This window comes from Pan paniscus, chromosome 13, assembly GCF_029289425.2.
Source record: "Pan paniscus chromosome 13, NHGRI_mPanPan1-v2.0_pri, whole genome shotgun sequence".
Taxonomy (NCBI): domain Eukaryota; kingdom Metazoa; phylum Chordata; class Mammalia; order Primates; family Hominidae; genus Pan; species Pan paniscus.
In genome coordinates, this window is record NC_073262.2 from 25,877,513 (window position 1) to 25,893,478 (window position 15,966).

Below are 15,966 nucleotides of genomic sequence, written 5' to 3' on the forward strand. Positions count from 1 at the left end.
AGTTGTAATGTGAAAGAGATTTCATTTTTGTAATATATATGTATATGTATAAATATATACATATATGTTTGGAATAAATTATAATGATTAAGATTAAAATGCAAACCGTGACTATTTCTGTGTGGTAGGAAAATATCTGGTTGGGGTGGGAACATGTTATTTTATACATCTTTTATAATGAATATATATCATCTTTGTAATAAGAAAAAAGTTATTGTTTTTAAAAAGTTGAAATCATATTAAGACAGGAAATCTTGGAACTTATAACTTGAAATAAAATTATCACTACAACTGTAGCTCCGGGCTTCCTGGGTGCCAAGGCAAAAAGAGAAATATAAAACAGAGGTGTCCCCTGTTTGACCTACTGGCTCTTCCCAAGAGACAAACTACAATCCCAGCACCAAATTCTAGGAGAAATGTATAATGCACATTTCTCAGTAACACTAATACCACCTCTGTGGTGCTGGCACAGCAGTGGGTTACTTGCAGCCCTCATCTTTGTTCTAACTTTCCTGTAGTTGCCTAAAAACTGTGGTTCCCATACCTTACTAAAAGACAAATAAAACACACCGTGCCTATTTTTTTGGTAATGTACTTCATTCTCTGTTTTTCACCCTAGTGAAATAGTCCCAAAATGCAGGAGATGTTTTCGACACGATACCAATGATGTAATATCTGGCTTCTGTGCAGTATTTTGATGGTGACGTGGTTTCACAATGAGCAAGAATGCTCAGAAGACTGTCTCCAGGGTGAAATGGATCATGAAGGGCAGTAGATGTAGCATACTTTGAGAATTACATTTCTTAGTAATACAGCTGGTTAAGGGCCCCCGAGAAGAAAAGGTGGACAAAACTAGGCCAATAACTATCGGTGATTGCTCCAAAACTTGACAGAAGTCACAAAAAGGCAGGTCTTAAATCTACCAGCCTTGAACTGACCCCTTGCAAGCTGAACCTCACCATGACAAGAAATAGAGTCCAGAGCAACATACAAACTACACTTGTCAGAGTCACAGCCCCTGAAGACTCTGACCTGGGGGGCAAGGGGTATATGGGGAGTTGAGTCTAGTACCTTCTGTGGACTTTGCCTATCCTCTGCTATAGAAACAATTCAAATTAGATTTCCCCTTTGTATCTAACCTACAGATTCTCTTAGCTACTGTGAATCCAAGTCACTCCTAGAGAGAGCCAAGGTGTTGGGAGACTGCTAACATAGCTTTTTCCTCCCTCTGAATCCTCCCCATCCCCAAATACCTTACACTCCATACATATCTGATGCTTACCTTCAAGGCCCCAATCAAGTCTTTCCTGACCACCTGTTTGATCTTTCTTTCATCTGTGACCTCTAAGAGCACTTACTCACAACATAACTTTTTGACACTCACCTTGCATGTCATGTGTCCCCAAACAAGCCATAAGCTCTGAAATCCTGGGCATGTTACCTAGCACCGGCTCTAGTATCTAGCGCATAAAACTGGCCAGGGTAGTGAAGAAGCTGGAAACACTGCTGGAGGAATCAGCTTTACACCAGACACAAGAGCACTCTGAGGTACTAAGGGACCTGTTTTGAAACCTTCCAAAGCTTGTCCACTGGAAGATGGACTGAACAAGCGTTTTTCATACTGTAAGAAGCAACACATTGGTGCATCATGTAATCGATTTAGAGGTACAAGACTTATTGTAAGAGTACTGTTTCATAAAGTGTCACGTGTATGAGAGCATGTGTGTGTGTGTGTGCATGTGCATGCACACATGCTCATATACTGAGTCATGCAAACTAATTTCAAAACAATTTGCAAGGTAGTGAGTTACACAAACTGGTAGATTAGAGAAGGGTACATTTCAATGATGAGAGAGTCATTGAAAGTGAAATGAGAAGAACTCTTAAGTTTTCTCCCCATTCTAAGAGACTATCAGTTTAGATCACAGGCACTGTGTACCACTGAAGGCACATTAGGAGAGAACTGATTCTATAGGGTGGACATATACAGGCTGAGACTTCATTTGGCCATTTACATTGGAATAACACCTCTGTGAAAGGCAAGGTTGAAAGTGATACTTAGACCAGGAGCTTTCAATGCAGATGAATATCAGACTCACCTGGGGAGCTTATAAACGATATCCATACCTAACCCTGACGTATATTAATTGAAACACTGGGGCCCAAAATCTGTGTTTCCTTTTCATGCTTCCCAAGTAAGGGCTGAGAACCACTGATTTATACATATGAAATGTGTAAATTATATTTGATAAAGCATAAGCGAAAGGGAAACGACACCAGTATTTTACAAGAAGATCACCAAAAGAAAGAGCTTGAAAACATGAAATCAGGGCTTTTGATTTCTGCTCAGGATGTAGAGAACTGAAAAGAACATTATTACCATGCTTACAAAAAATAAAAAGCCAGGTAAAGCACAAGATCATAACCTTCTCAAATCCATGAGAAAACTGAGGCAAAGGAGAACAAACTAGCCCAAAATCTAGAGAGGCACTTGCAGGAAGAGACAAGACATGAGCACTTGTCTACTTGAGGCAGATGTACCTGGACACTGACTAACAAGCACCAGGTCACAAATAACAATGGACTACCACTGGGAGAGTTGAAAGAGCATGGAGACAGACCACTCTGGGGCCCAGTACCACAGGAAGACCAAAAGATGGGAATGGCAAAGGCCTTTGGCAAGCCAGCTCCAACCCTAAACACAAGGCATCACTAGAGGAATTTGAAGTCTGGGGGTACACTGAGAATAACCAGAGGAATGAGAACCCTCAAACCCAGTTCATCTTCTGACTAGATTGATCAATCTTCACACTAAAGGCCTGGTAGAAAGAGAACGGCGTGCCCATTCCCATGCATAAAGCCTATCTCCATATCTAATGTCCTATATAAGATGTCTAGTTATCAACAAAAAAAAATTATAGGGCATGAGAAAAGCAAGAAAAGATCATACTGCGAAGAGACATTGCAATGAATAGAACCAGACCTAGATGCTGAAGCTATCAGACAAAGAATTTTAAATAACCAAAATTAATTCTAAAAGTCCGTAGTGGAAAGGGTAGACAATCTGAAAGATTAAATGGAAAATGTTATCAGAGAGAAAAACTGCAGGAAAGAATCAAATGGAAATATTTGAAAGGCTAAAGACAGTAACAAATAAAGGATGCTTTCAACAGGCATTCTTCAGTGGACTTGATACAGCAAAGAAAAAAATCATTGAACTTGAAAATAGATCAGTAGAAATTACCCAAACTAAAGAAGAAGAGAAAAAACATGAATAAAACAAGCAAAAAAAGAATGGAGTGCCCAAGAGCTGTGGGACCGTATCATAAATTCAAACCTAGGTGTAACTGAAATTTCAGGAGAAAAGAAAGAAAATAGACAGAAGAAATATTTGAAAAAATAATTGCTGAGAATTTTCCAAAATTAATGACAGATACCAAATCACAGATCCAAGGAGCTCAAGAACATCAGGTATGATAAATATCAAGAGTGTGCACGCATGCATACATGTACACACACACACACACACACTCCTAGGCATATCATATTCAAAGAGCTGAAAACCAAAGACAAGAATAAAATCTTGAAAGCAGCAAAAGAAAAATGAAACATCAAATGAAAAGGAACAAAGATAGGAATTACAGAAGACTTCTTGTCAGAGGCATACAAGAAGAGAATGAAGCAACATTTTTAAAGTCCTGAATTTTTTTTTTAAATTGTCAACCCATTGCTTCTCAGCCTTTTAGCTAAGATCAAGCGTAAAAACTGTCAACCCAGAATTTTATACCCAGTAAAATATCTCCCAAAGATGCAGGAAAAATAGAAATCAAAGAGAAACAAAAACTTAGAATTCATTGCCAGGAGACCTACACTACAACAAATGTTAAATTAAGTTATCCAGGCGTTGCCAGACCAAAACTTGGATCTACACAAAGAAAACAATGATGGAAATGATATAAATGAAAATCAAACAAAATTATTTTTTCTCTTAATTTTAATTGCTATAAAAGATAACTGAATGTCTAAAGCAGGAGTAAGCAAACTATAACCTACAAGCCAAACCTAGCCCCTGGTCTGTTTTAGCATAACCAATGAACTAAGAATGTTTTTTGAAATACATTTGTAAAGAATTGTTTAAGAATAAAAGTATATGCAACAGAGACCATCTATGGCCTCAAAGCCTAAAATAATTACTTTCTGGCTTTTTTACAGAAAAAGTTTGTTGACCCCTGGTCTAAAGCAAAAAATCTTTTATTTATAGCTGATATTAAAAAATGATAATAACAATAGCACAAAACATAAAAGAGAAGAACTGTAAATATACTGCTATAAGACTACAAATGAAACAGTATAATACTACTTGAAAGTAGACTCTAATTAATTAAAGATACATATTATTAACTCTAGAGCAATCACTAAAAAAATGTAAAGAGGCATAGGTAAGAAGTCCATAGTGGAGATAAGGAAAATATAAAAAAATGCTCAAGACCAGGAGGTCGAGGGTACAGTAAGCCAAGATTGCGCCACTGTACTCTGGCCTGGGTGACAGAGCGGGACCCCATGTCAAAAAACAAAATAAACAACAACAACAACAAAAAAGCTCAAGAAACAAGAAAAAAAAAGAACAGATAGAACAAATAGAAAACAACTAGCAAGATGGTAGATTATAATTAAGCCATATCAATAGCATAGTAAGTGTAAATGGTCTAACATACCAATTAACAGACAGATATTGTCAGATTAGTTGAAAAAATAAGACTCAAGTATATGTTGCCACAAGAAAGCCACCTTAAGTATACAGGTTATTTTATAACCTAAATATAGGTTAAAAGTAAAAGAACAGAAAAAGATATACAATGCAAACATTAATCCAAAAAAAGCTGGAGTATCTGTATTATTAACACCCAAAGCAGACTCCAGAAAAAGGAATATTAACAGAAATACAGAGGGACATTACATAATAAGAAAGGGATCAAGATGTTCTCCAAGAGGACATCACAACCCTAAATGTGTATGCACTTAACAACATAGAGTCAAAATACATGAAGTAAGAAGTGATATGAGTAAAAAGAAAAATAGATACATCCACAATTGTAACTGGAAATGCTAACATTCCTCTCTTGGTTATAGAGAAAACAAGCAGAAAATTAATAAGAACACAGAAGACCTGAACAACCCTATCAAGCAACTTGACCTAATTGATATTTCTGGAACATCCCACCCATCAACAGCAGAATACACATATTTTCAAGTGTGCATTGAAATTCACCAAGATAAACCACATTCTGGGTCATAAAACAAATATGAACAAATCTAAAAGAACAGAAATCATGCAAGTCATATTCTAGGATAATAAAAGATTTAAACTAGAAATCAATAACAGAAAAACTTCTAGAAAATCCCCAAATATCTTAAAATTAAATGATATACTTTAAAATAACATACGGGTCAATAAGTAGTCTCAAAAGAAATGTTAAAATATTTAAACTAAGTGAAAATTCAAATATACATTTCAAAATTGTATAATGCAGCTAAAGCAAGGCCTAGAGGGAAATGTATAGCATTAAATACTTCTATTAAAACAAAAATCAGTAATATAAGCTTATCCCTTAAAAAATAGAAGAGTACATTAAACCTAAGCAAAGACAAGGAAGGCAATAATAAAATAAGAGCAGAAATCAATTAAATTGAAAACAGAAAAATAATAGACAAAATTAAACCAAAATCTGGATCTTTGAAGAGATCAGTAAAATTGATAAACCTCTAGACAGACTGAGCAAGAAAAAGACTGAAGACATAAGTTAATAATGTCAAGAATAAAAGAGGGAGTATTATTACTGACCATTCAGACATAAATGGCTAATAAAAGAACACCACAAAAAATTCTGTATCAATGAATTTGACAACTTAGGTGAAGTGGACTGAATCTTTGAAAGATAGAAACTAACAAAACTTATCAAGAAGAAATAGATAATCTGAATAGTCCTATATCTATTTATAAAATTAAATTTGTGTTAAAAACCTTCCAACAAAGAAAACTCTAGGACCAAATGGTTTCACTAGAGAATTCTACCAAACACTGAAGGAATAAATAATACCAATCTACCTAGTCCCCTCCAAAAATACATTACAACCAAGTGGAATTTATCCAGAGAATGTAAGTCTGGTTCAACATTTGAAAATCAATCAGTGCAATTCACCATATTAAATATTAAGAAAACTCATAAGGTTCTGTCAGTTGATGGTAAAAAAGCATTCAATAAAATTCAAAATCCACCCATAATTTTAAAAAACACTGTCAATAAACTAGGAGTATAAAGGAAATTTCTTAACATCATATTGTATCTACAAGAAACCTCAACTAACATCATACTTAACAGTGAAAGATTTATTGCTGCCTGCTCCATGATAAGAAACAAAGTAAGGATGTTCTCTCTTATCACTGCTATTCAACATTGTACTGCAATTCTTAGCCAGTGCAATAAGTTGGAGCAAGGGAAGGAGGGAGGGAGGAAAGAAAGACACGGCATTTAGGTTAGAAAGGAAAAATAAAACTGTCTCTATTCACAGATAATATGATTGTCTATGTAGAAAATTCCAAAGAATCTACAAAGGACCCACCTAAAACAGATGAGTAACTTTAGCAAGGCCACAGAATACAATACCAACACACAAAAATTAATTCTATTTCTATATACCAGCAACAACAGCAATCCCCAAAATGAAATACTTAAGTATAAATCTAACAAAATATGTGCAAGATCTATATCCTGAAAACTACAGAGTGCTGATGGAAGAAATCAAAGACTTAAATAAATGGATGGTTATACCCTGCTCATGAACTAGAAAACTCAATAATGTAAAGATGTCAATTCTTCCTAAATTAATCTGTAGATTTAATACAATTCCATTCAAAATCCTAGGAGGATTTTTTGTAGATATTGACAAACTAATTCTAGAATTCATATGGAAAGGCAAAAGAACTAAAAGAGTCATAGCAATTTTGAAAAAGAATAAAGTTGGAGGGCCTACACTATGTGCTTCCAAAATGTATTTTAAAGCCACAATAATCAAGATACTGTAGTGTTGGCATGAAGTAAGCATACAGATCAATGGAACTGAATTGAGAGTCTAGTAATAAACCCTTACATTTTAGCTAATTGATTAGTGACAAAAGCTCTAAGACAATTCAAGGGAAGAAAGGACAGTCATTTCAACAAATGGGGCTGGAACATTTGGACTCCCACATACCAAAAAGAAAATACCTTTGACTCATACTTTATCCCTTATACAAAAATTAAAGTAAAATGGATCATAGACCTAAGTGTAAAACATAAAACATGAAACTTCTAGAAGAAAATAGAAATGTTCAAGACTTTTTGGTTAGTTAGAGAATTCCTCAATTCAACAATAAAAGTTGGATGTATTAAAAAATCGATAAACTGGTTTATCAAAATTAAAACTTTTGCTCTGAGAAGACATTGTTAAGGGAATAAAAATGACAAGGCAGTCGCTGGGAGAAGTAATTTACAAATTACATTTCTGACACAAGACTTATATCCAAATTATTGTACTGAACAACAAGAAAACTCAATAAAAACAAGTAGTTAAAATTACCTCTGCAAAACACTTCAACACTTTAAAATTTTATTTGCGTTTCTGTTTTTTCCAGGCAGTAATGGGTCCAAACATAACCTCTCATCAATTTGTATCTGTAGCATATTATTTAACTTTGGAATTGGACTTTTGATCTGTTAACTTTTGGTGTACTTTATATTGACCCAAGAAAAGTTAGTTTTCTTTGAATTCAGGAGATAAATTTCATACAAGTCCTTAGTAAAGAGACCACTTTTTCTATCAAATAAAATTGATTCTTTAAACACCAAAAGAAAGTACAAGTTCCTGAGGCATCAAAATTTATTTTCTCTTCTTTTAAATAATGAACCCTGAGCATGAATCACCACATTTGTAACCACCGTATTTCTTCCTTTCCCTGCTACCAAAACTAAACAATTCTGGAACATAATGATGAAAGAAATGACCCTTATTTTCCCTTTGCTCATGTTTCTACATTTATTTCTCATGACCTGGTACCATGTTTTTGTAAGTCATTATAAATCATATTTAGGAACAATGTGAGTTATGACAAACAATCAAAGAAATTCTGCATGAAAGAAATCCTATAAAATTGAGTTATTTAACATTTAACTGTCTTTTTCCACATGAACACCTGTCCTTTTTGCCCAAAACCCTACCTGCTTAGACCATATAGCTCTGCTGGAAACAAGAGAGAATAAGCCATGATTTCCAGCACTATATCCAGTTTGTTTCTAATGACTGCACTCTTCTCTGGATCTATTTTATTTTTTATTTCTGTACTTCTCACCGCCTGACTTATTAGACAAAACATAAATAAATGTCTCCTTCCAGTAGACTGTAAGCTCCAATCCCCAGCACCTAGAACAGTGTCTGGCACACAGTAGATGCTCAATAAATATTTGTGAAATGAATGACTGCCCAAGGCATTTCTCTCTACCTCATTCCCTCACATTCTTCCAGTGATCCTGGCCAGCCCATGGCAGTATTGTTGCTGAAAACAGGAAAATATGCTGCCCTCCACTTCTGCTTTCTTCCAGCATTAGTGATCATGTCTTTTTGCCAATTTCTTTGCTAACTAGATATTGAGGATAGAGGATCATGAGAAGCGGCATCCTTGGTTGCCCAATCTGATTCCAAAAGTCCAGCACCAATGTCCACCAATGTCTACCATATAAAGCAGAAACAAAGTGCAGCACTCACTTCACATTTCAGATGAAAATAGGATACATGATTTCAAAGCAGTTCATGGTAGAGGCTGGTTTCCTACTAAATGCAACTACCAAAGCTATCGCTCTTTGGACTTAGCATCAGGAGAATTGTTTACTAGTCCAGGATCTACCATTAATTGCATCTTCACCAAGTCCCAGCCTGTTAGTTTGAAGACAGTTAACAATACTGAAACAAAGTCATGATTTAGAGCAAGTAAGTGTTCTCAAGAGAGGGACAGGGAGTTTCCGGGGAAGGTAGGCAGTGGGTGCCCAGCAAAATCATATGTGAGGCTTTTCAAACTACACAGGGTTTGAAACTCTTCTGAAACTCCTCCACCCCAATCCACCCCTTGAGAATTGCCACCATAGAGTGAGCCACTGTTGCTATTACTATTGGGAGTATGGAAAACTCAGAGAAGCTTTTCCAGGTTTCAGGTGTAAGCTTGTTGAGGAATTGGACCAAGATTTACTATGCTTCTTAGTGACATCCATGGAATCTAATACAGGGTAGTCCTGTCTTTACTTACTTTTCCAACCTCAGCTCCTTTCCTCCCCTCAGCCACACCCTAGGCGTCTCCCATGGTATTGGACTTCTGATTACCAATCTGTGCCAGACCTTGCATCACCTGTCCCCACCTCTGGGAGACACAGTTTGTTGCCTACCTAACAGCCCAACAGGCAGTCTCACTTTCCTCCTTGCTAACAGAATTCTGATTGTGTTCAGACATGGAGCATGGATGCTCAGGTAGGTGAGCCCCTCCTACAGCTCCGGAAAATAGCTTGGGCAAAACAATCATGGGCCCCTCTTCTCCTTTGCCAATGACTGGTTTCAGGGTAAGCGTTAGACCACTTTGGCCAGTGACGCAGGGAACTTCGGGGAAAATTTGTCCTTTATTATCTAGAGAAAGATTAAGCAGCAAGCCCCAGCCTTCTTTTTTCTGCTTTGGATGTTGTCATGTGAAGGCATGATGGAGCTCTAGTCACCCTGGAAAAACAAGATAATTTTCTAGAAGCCACCAAAGAGCTGTGGCCACTTCGAACGACCTACCTTCAGATGTTCTAAGCAAGAAAGTAGAGTAACCTAAACAATATTACAACAAAAAGTGTCCCTCTGGAATCCTACCACATGGCCTAGAAAATTTCTCTACTTTTTCTCCTAGACCAGCCCTTCTCATTTTCTTTTTTTTTTTTTTTTTTTTTTTTGAGACGGAGTCTTGCTCTGCTGCCCAGGCTGGAGCTCATTTTCAATTCAAAGCTCAACTACAGTTTCTTTGGGGAGTCTTCACTACGTCCCCAGACAGATGAGTCCTAGACGATGTTATCCTCATATCTGTCTTTCCAACTAGACTGTGAGCTTCTCAAAAGCAAGCATTTTCGCCCTTGGCAGAGGCCCTGGCATATGTTGAGCATTTATTAAATGTCGAATGAATGAATAAACAAAAACCAATGAATGAAAAGATGGACACACAGGATGCCCTCCATGCATTAGATGAAGACTTGACTGATGGAATACGGCCCTCAGGCTGTCTACATTCTACTGCAGACTACCTTTAGGTGCTGGTGAGCAAAGACAGAGATAGCAAAATGAACATGTCCTGTTTTGTCAGACTTCTCATTGGGAATCGCGCCCCCTACCGACATCCCTTGCAGCAGAGGTGGGCCAGTCTATCAATCACAGTCCGTCATGTGCCCATTCCTGTTGTGGAAACCTCTCCCTGTCTGCTGAGATGGCTTGGTTCTGTTTTGGTCCAGTATGTCAATAAGATTGCTATAAGGGGCCGGGTGCAGTGGCTCACTCCTATAATCCCAGCACTTTGGGAGGCCAAGACGGGCAGATCACTTGAGGTTAGGAGTTCGAGACCAGCCTGGCCAACATGGTGAAACCTCATCTCCACTAAAAATACAAAAATTAGTCCCACGTGGTGGCCCGCGCCTGTAACTCCAGCTACTTGGGAGGCTGAGGCAGGATAATCGCTTGGACCTGGGAGGTGGAGGTTGCATGCAGTGAGCCGAGATCACACCACTGCACTCCAGCCTGGGTGACAGAGTGAGAGTCTGTCTCAAAAGAAAAAAAAAAAAAGAGAGAGAGAGAGAGACAGAGAGAGACTGCTATACGGATAGAGAAGATGGGATTCTCTCTCTCCCTCTTTGTCTCTGTCTCTCTCTCTGAAGGAGCAGATAAGCCTGAAGGTGCAAGTCCTATTTATCGTCCATACTAAGAACCAGTAAACACAGAGAGAAAAACAGCTAAGATATACAAGAGAGAGAACTAGCCCTGGAACCTTGTATGAGCCTCTGGAACTAGTTATAGCTTTAAACTGAAACCCTCGACCTTTTCATTTATGTGACCCAATCAATTTCTACATAGTATAAGGCAATTTTCAAGTGACCAAAACCCAACCCAAAGAAAACAATTCTGACAAATACGATAGGTAATGATGAGGGCAGTCTGACAACACCCCCTCCATCTGCAGGGCCTGTGCACTGGCAGCCCTAATCTTGGCCTCTGTGATGCTGTCAGCAAGTAAGGCATCCTGCAGGAAGCCTAACCATGAACAAGTCAGGGTGGGAAAGAATGCCCCCACCCCACAACACACACACCACCACATCAACACAAAGGGGGAAAAATCAAGCAGTATGCTATGTACTCCATGAACATCATATAACCTAAGTCTGTTGTAATGATTATAATATTAATAATACCTATTTTACTTTAAGGGACTGAGGCTCAGAGCAGTTAAGTAACTTGCCCAAGGTCACACAGCTAGTTACTGGAATTTAAATAGCATGCTAGACTTTTTCCACTCTCTGATCCCCTGGCCTTGGGAGGTGGACAGCACCCCTCCACCCACCAGCTCCCCCCAAACGCCACAGGGCATACAGACCTGAAGCCTGACAACCCAAGCCCCCTGGAGTCAGAGCAGCCTCCAGACCCGGCTTTTGAGAAGCCCCAGGTAACTAACCAATGTGTAAGGTAGGTTATTCAACAACAAAAGTAAAGAGCCGGGGCAAGGGAAGCGGCGGCACCCAAGCTGGTCCCGCGTGAAGCGCTGCAGGGGGAAACACTGGAGCTGGCACGCTCGCTCTTGGCCCCACGATCGGCCTTGAACCCTAGCCCCAGCTCCGCGCTCTCTCCAGCAATTTGACCCCCAGTATCTCCTCTCCCCTCGGCTCTGCCGAAGTCACTGGCCCCGCAGGGCTCTGGACGATTAGAGACCCACACCGCTCCAGCCTTGCCCCGGCCCCCTGCTCCCGTCCCGTCCAGATGTTGGCAGCTGCTCGCCCCGAGGCAGCGACCAGACCCCGACCCCGCCACTGCGCCGCGGCCCCGCGGCCCCGCGGCCCCGCGAGCTCCTGGCTGCCCCGGCGCGCCCAGAAGGGGCGCAGCGCATCTCCCGCCGCAGTCGCGCGGCCCCGCACTCGCTCCGGCGCGGGGTGAGCCGTCCCGAACCCACCACCGCCCCCGCCTGCTGCGCTGGCCCAGCTCACCTCGCCGCCCGCGCCCACCGAGCCTCTCGGCGCCCTCACCCGGCTCCCGGCCCAGGCTCCCAGCGCACCCGCCTGGGGCCGGCGTTGGCTGCGACCGCGCGGGGCGGGGCGCGGCTCCTCCCCGCCCTGAACCACCTGGGGCGCGGGAGGGGGCCGGGCCGGGACAGGTGAGCCTCGCCCGCGAGGGAGCAGCCCCGGGCCCGGCTCCGCTGGGAAACCGCAGGGCTCCACCACGAGGTTGAAAGGAGGCCCAGGCGGGCGGCAGTGTGGTAGTGGCCAGCGCTGGGGAGGCGGCAAGTAGCCTGTTCCCACCCAGCCAGCCCGGCTCAGGAAGTGAAAGAAGCACGGGATTCGGACCCCACCCAGCTTAAAGAGGGGAGGGTCCAACCCCTTTCTTCCTAGAATGTAGAAACGAGGAGTGCAGACCCTCGGGAGTGAAAATCATTGGGCCAAGGGTGCAGGTGAGTTAGTTCAGGATTGGAAGAACTCTGAAAGACCTTTTTTGACCATTCCATCCAACCCCGTCCCCACCTTGCCCACCCGTCAAGTGATTGCCTCCTCCTTTTTAAATAATGACATTAAGCTATAAATAAGATAATTTCATATAGTGACGTCCTCCCCACCCCTGGACGGTAAGCCCCAGGAGAGGCAGGAACCTTACCCGTCCACTACTGAATCACCAGAGCTTTGAAAACTCAGGGCATTTAATACCTGATGAACAGACTAGGTGGCGCCCGGTCTTTTGCGTCCAGCCTTAGACTGGTCCCCTCGGCCCAGAGCTGCTCCAGCATCATTCCAAGCTTACTAGGGAGAATCCAGAGGCAAGCTGTCAGATCCCGGGCCACCTGTCCTCTCTCTACTGCTTACTCCCCACCCCCTGCCAGCCAGGCAGCTGGGTTGTGGGAGGTCTACACTCCCAGGGCACCTTATAGTGGTCAAGCAAATCTTTAACTTCTGAAGATGCCACAGACAGGAGAACTCTGAAATAAAACACTGTCCGGCCAGCCTTGCATTGTGGAAACACAGCTCAGAGTATGGGCCACTGACCCAAGATCCCATGGCTGGTAGCAAAGCTGATCCTGGGTCTGCATTTCTAAAGACAGTTGGCTGGTCTGGGGCCTTTGAGGGGCTGCTGGTTATGCCTGCAGTGGGGAAACCTGGGTACAGAACTTCTGCAGAAGTGGGGTCTGGGTTTGGCCCTCTGCTGAGACTTCTAATCTGTCTTTCCAGACCTCTCAGGTCAAGCATCACCTGAGCCAGCTTGCATTTATTGAGGCCCCTGACAATTGCAAAAACAAAAACAATGGTATTTTTAGGTGTTCCATTTAACAAATGGCCTTCACTCACACACACACACACACACACACACACACACGAGGTAATGTGTCATGCTGCTCCTCACATGTTAATTTCAAGACTCGTTAAAAAAATCCATTCCGTGAAAAAATTCGTTTCACTGCAGAAAGCACTGTACAACTTTAAAGTTGTATGGAGAATATTCCTTCTTATGACTATTTCAGTACACTTCCGTGACTATATATTAAACCTCCAAGGCCAAAATGGGAGGATCTCTATTAAGGTGAGGTCAGGGCCAAGAAGCCTGCTCCACCCCTCCACTGACAACAAGCCCAACACTCTTAAGGTCTAGACACCCCACCCCTTCAGTGGGTTCTGCACATATGGGTATTTCAGATCTGGTGTTACCTGGCTGGCTACGTCACACTGGGCAAGGTCAACCTAGAAAAGGTTATATGGGATGCCCCACCTAGGTGTGCCCTACCTCAGTTGCTACTCCCTCTATGGTGGCAGGGAATCTGGTGTCCCAGGGTGGGGCTGTGGTGGGGCCTGCACTTTGGGACAGCCACTTGCACCAGCAGGTAGGGCTGAGCAAAGGGGCACCTCTGGGTCTCACTCACATGAAATGGACCTAGACCTTTTTTTGTGTTGGTTTCAGTCAGTAGAGCACGTGATCCCCTGTGATTTAAAATCCTGCTGCTGTGCGTGTGATCTTGGCTGGGCCAGCCTGCTAAGTGATGCCACCCAGACAGGCCTGAGAATTATCAGGAGGGTACAGGTTCTGCCCCAGTGCTTGCTTGCTTGCACGTGATCTCTCCCTCCCCACCCCACTCTCTCTCCTGTGCTTGCTGAGCGGCCTTGGGCATGTTCCTCAATTGTGTGTTTTTCCTACTTGGAAAATGTGCAGCCATGAAATCAGACAAGATCTCTGTTTGAAGTTTTTTGCTTAAAAGGGTTATCTGAAATAAGAAGTTCTGATACTGTTGTGTGGCTAAGTTAAATAATCCACGTAAAGTGCTTGAGCACAGCGCCAGCACAAAGCACCTGCTCAGTGAACAGTAGCTCTGCCTAGCAGTGCAAAGAGAGCCAGCCCACTTCTGATCAACATTAAAATGCTGGAAATAGGGACAAAACCACTGATAGACCTCATAAGACTCTAGAATGAATCAATTAATCTTTACAAATAACTATTTATTGCTATTCTCTACTGGTCTCTAGGAGAATGATATTTGAACTAGAAAATCTTCAGTTTCTGCTCTATCTCTAGTTCTCTGATAATATAATGAAATATAAATTATCCAAAGAAGCAACAATCCAAAAAACTTCTGAGCCTTAGGATATATTTACCTTCTTAATTTTTCCTGTCTTTACTTAGGACTCAACATGTATATTAATAATGTATATCTAGCCGGGCGTGGTGATGGGCACCTGTAATCCCAGTTACTTGGGAGGCTGAGGCAGGAGAATTGCTTGAACCCAGGAGGCAGAGGTTGCAGTGAGCCGAGATCGCGCTATTGCACTCCAGCCTGGACAACAACAGTGAAACTCCATCTCAAATAAAATAAAATAAAATAAAAAATACTGTATATCATTTTCTGAGGACATTTTTCAATGAGACAATGTGTGTAGCATTCCTGGCACATAGTAGTGTAGCAGGACGAGTCGCAGAGAAAACTCCTCAGACACCAGATTAAAGAAGGAAGAGTTTTTTTTATTTGGCCAGGAGCATCGGCAGACTCGTGTCTTAAGAGCCGAGCTCCCCGAAAAAGAAATTCCTAGCCCTTTTAAGGGCTTACAACTCTAAGGGGTCTACATGAAAAAGTCATAATAGATCAAGTAAGCATGAGGAACGTAACTGGGGGCTACATACATCAGCTAACAGAACAAAAAGTTTTACAGTGCTTTCTCATACAACATCTGGAATTTACAGATAACACCAGTAGTTTTGGTCAGGGGTTAATATTATTATTATTTTAACCACCAGGGCCAGGTGGTGGTGCCAAGGTCGTCTAGCTATTTATCTTACTTCTGTTTCTTTCCAACTTTTTGCTTTCTCCCTTTTCTCCTGTCTTATAAACTAGGGAAAAGGGGAGGTTGGGGAGAAACTGGGAAGGACAACAGGAGAAGTGGTGGCCTCGTACCATAGTAGCTGCTTAGTTAATTATGACTAATATAAGGAGGTATAGGGAAGTGGCCAGAAATATTAGGAGCAGAAAGTGCCATGAATTCAAGTAGGCAAAACTGATAACCACTTTATCAGGCAGCCCAGATTTTAAGTTCACACTGGCTCTGGAATCAGACTGTTTGAGTTCAAATTCAGCCACAACTTACAATGCATGTTAATCTCTCTATGCCTCAGTGTCCTCACCTATAC

The 15,966-nt window shown here is 41.4% G+C and overlaps 1 protein-coding gene across 8 annotated transcripts in view; it reads right to left on the reverse strand.

Moving 5' to 3' along the window:
* Positions 1–13,043, reverse strand: part of LYPD6B (LY6/PLAUR domain containing 6B) — a 177,283-nt gene extending 164,240 nt beyond the window's left edge. For 3 of the 8 annotated variants that reach the window (XM_034954019.4, XM_034954018.4, XM_063595134.1), the window contains exon 1: positions 12,297–12,589. The gene's annotated coding sequence lies outside the window, so the exon portion shown is untranslated. Of the gene's footprint in view, positions 1–12,296; positions 12,595–13,007 lie in introns of those variants that run through there. The other 5 variants (XM_034954015.4, XM_057301392.2, XM_034954017.4 and 2 more) reach the window with 4 other exon arrangements.
* Between the last annotated feature and the right edge of the window lie 2,923 nt (positions 13,044–15,966).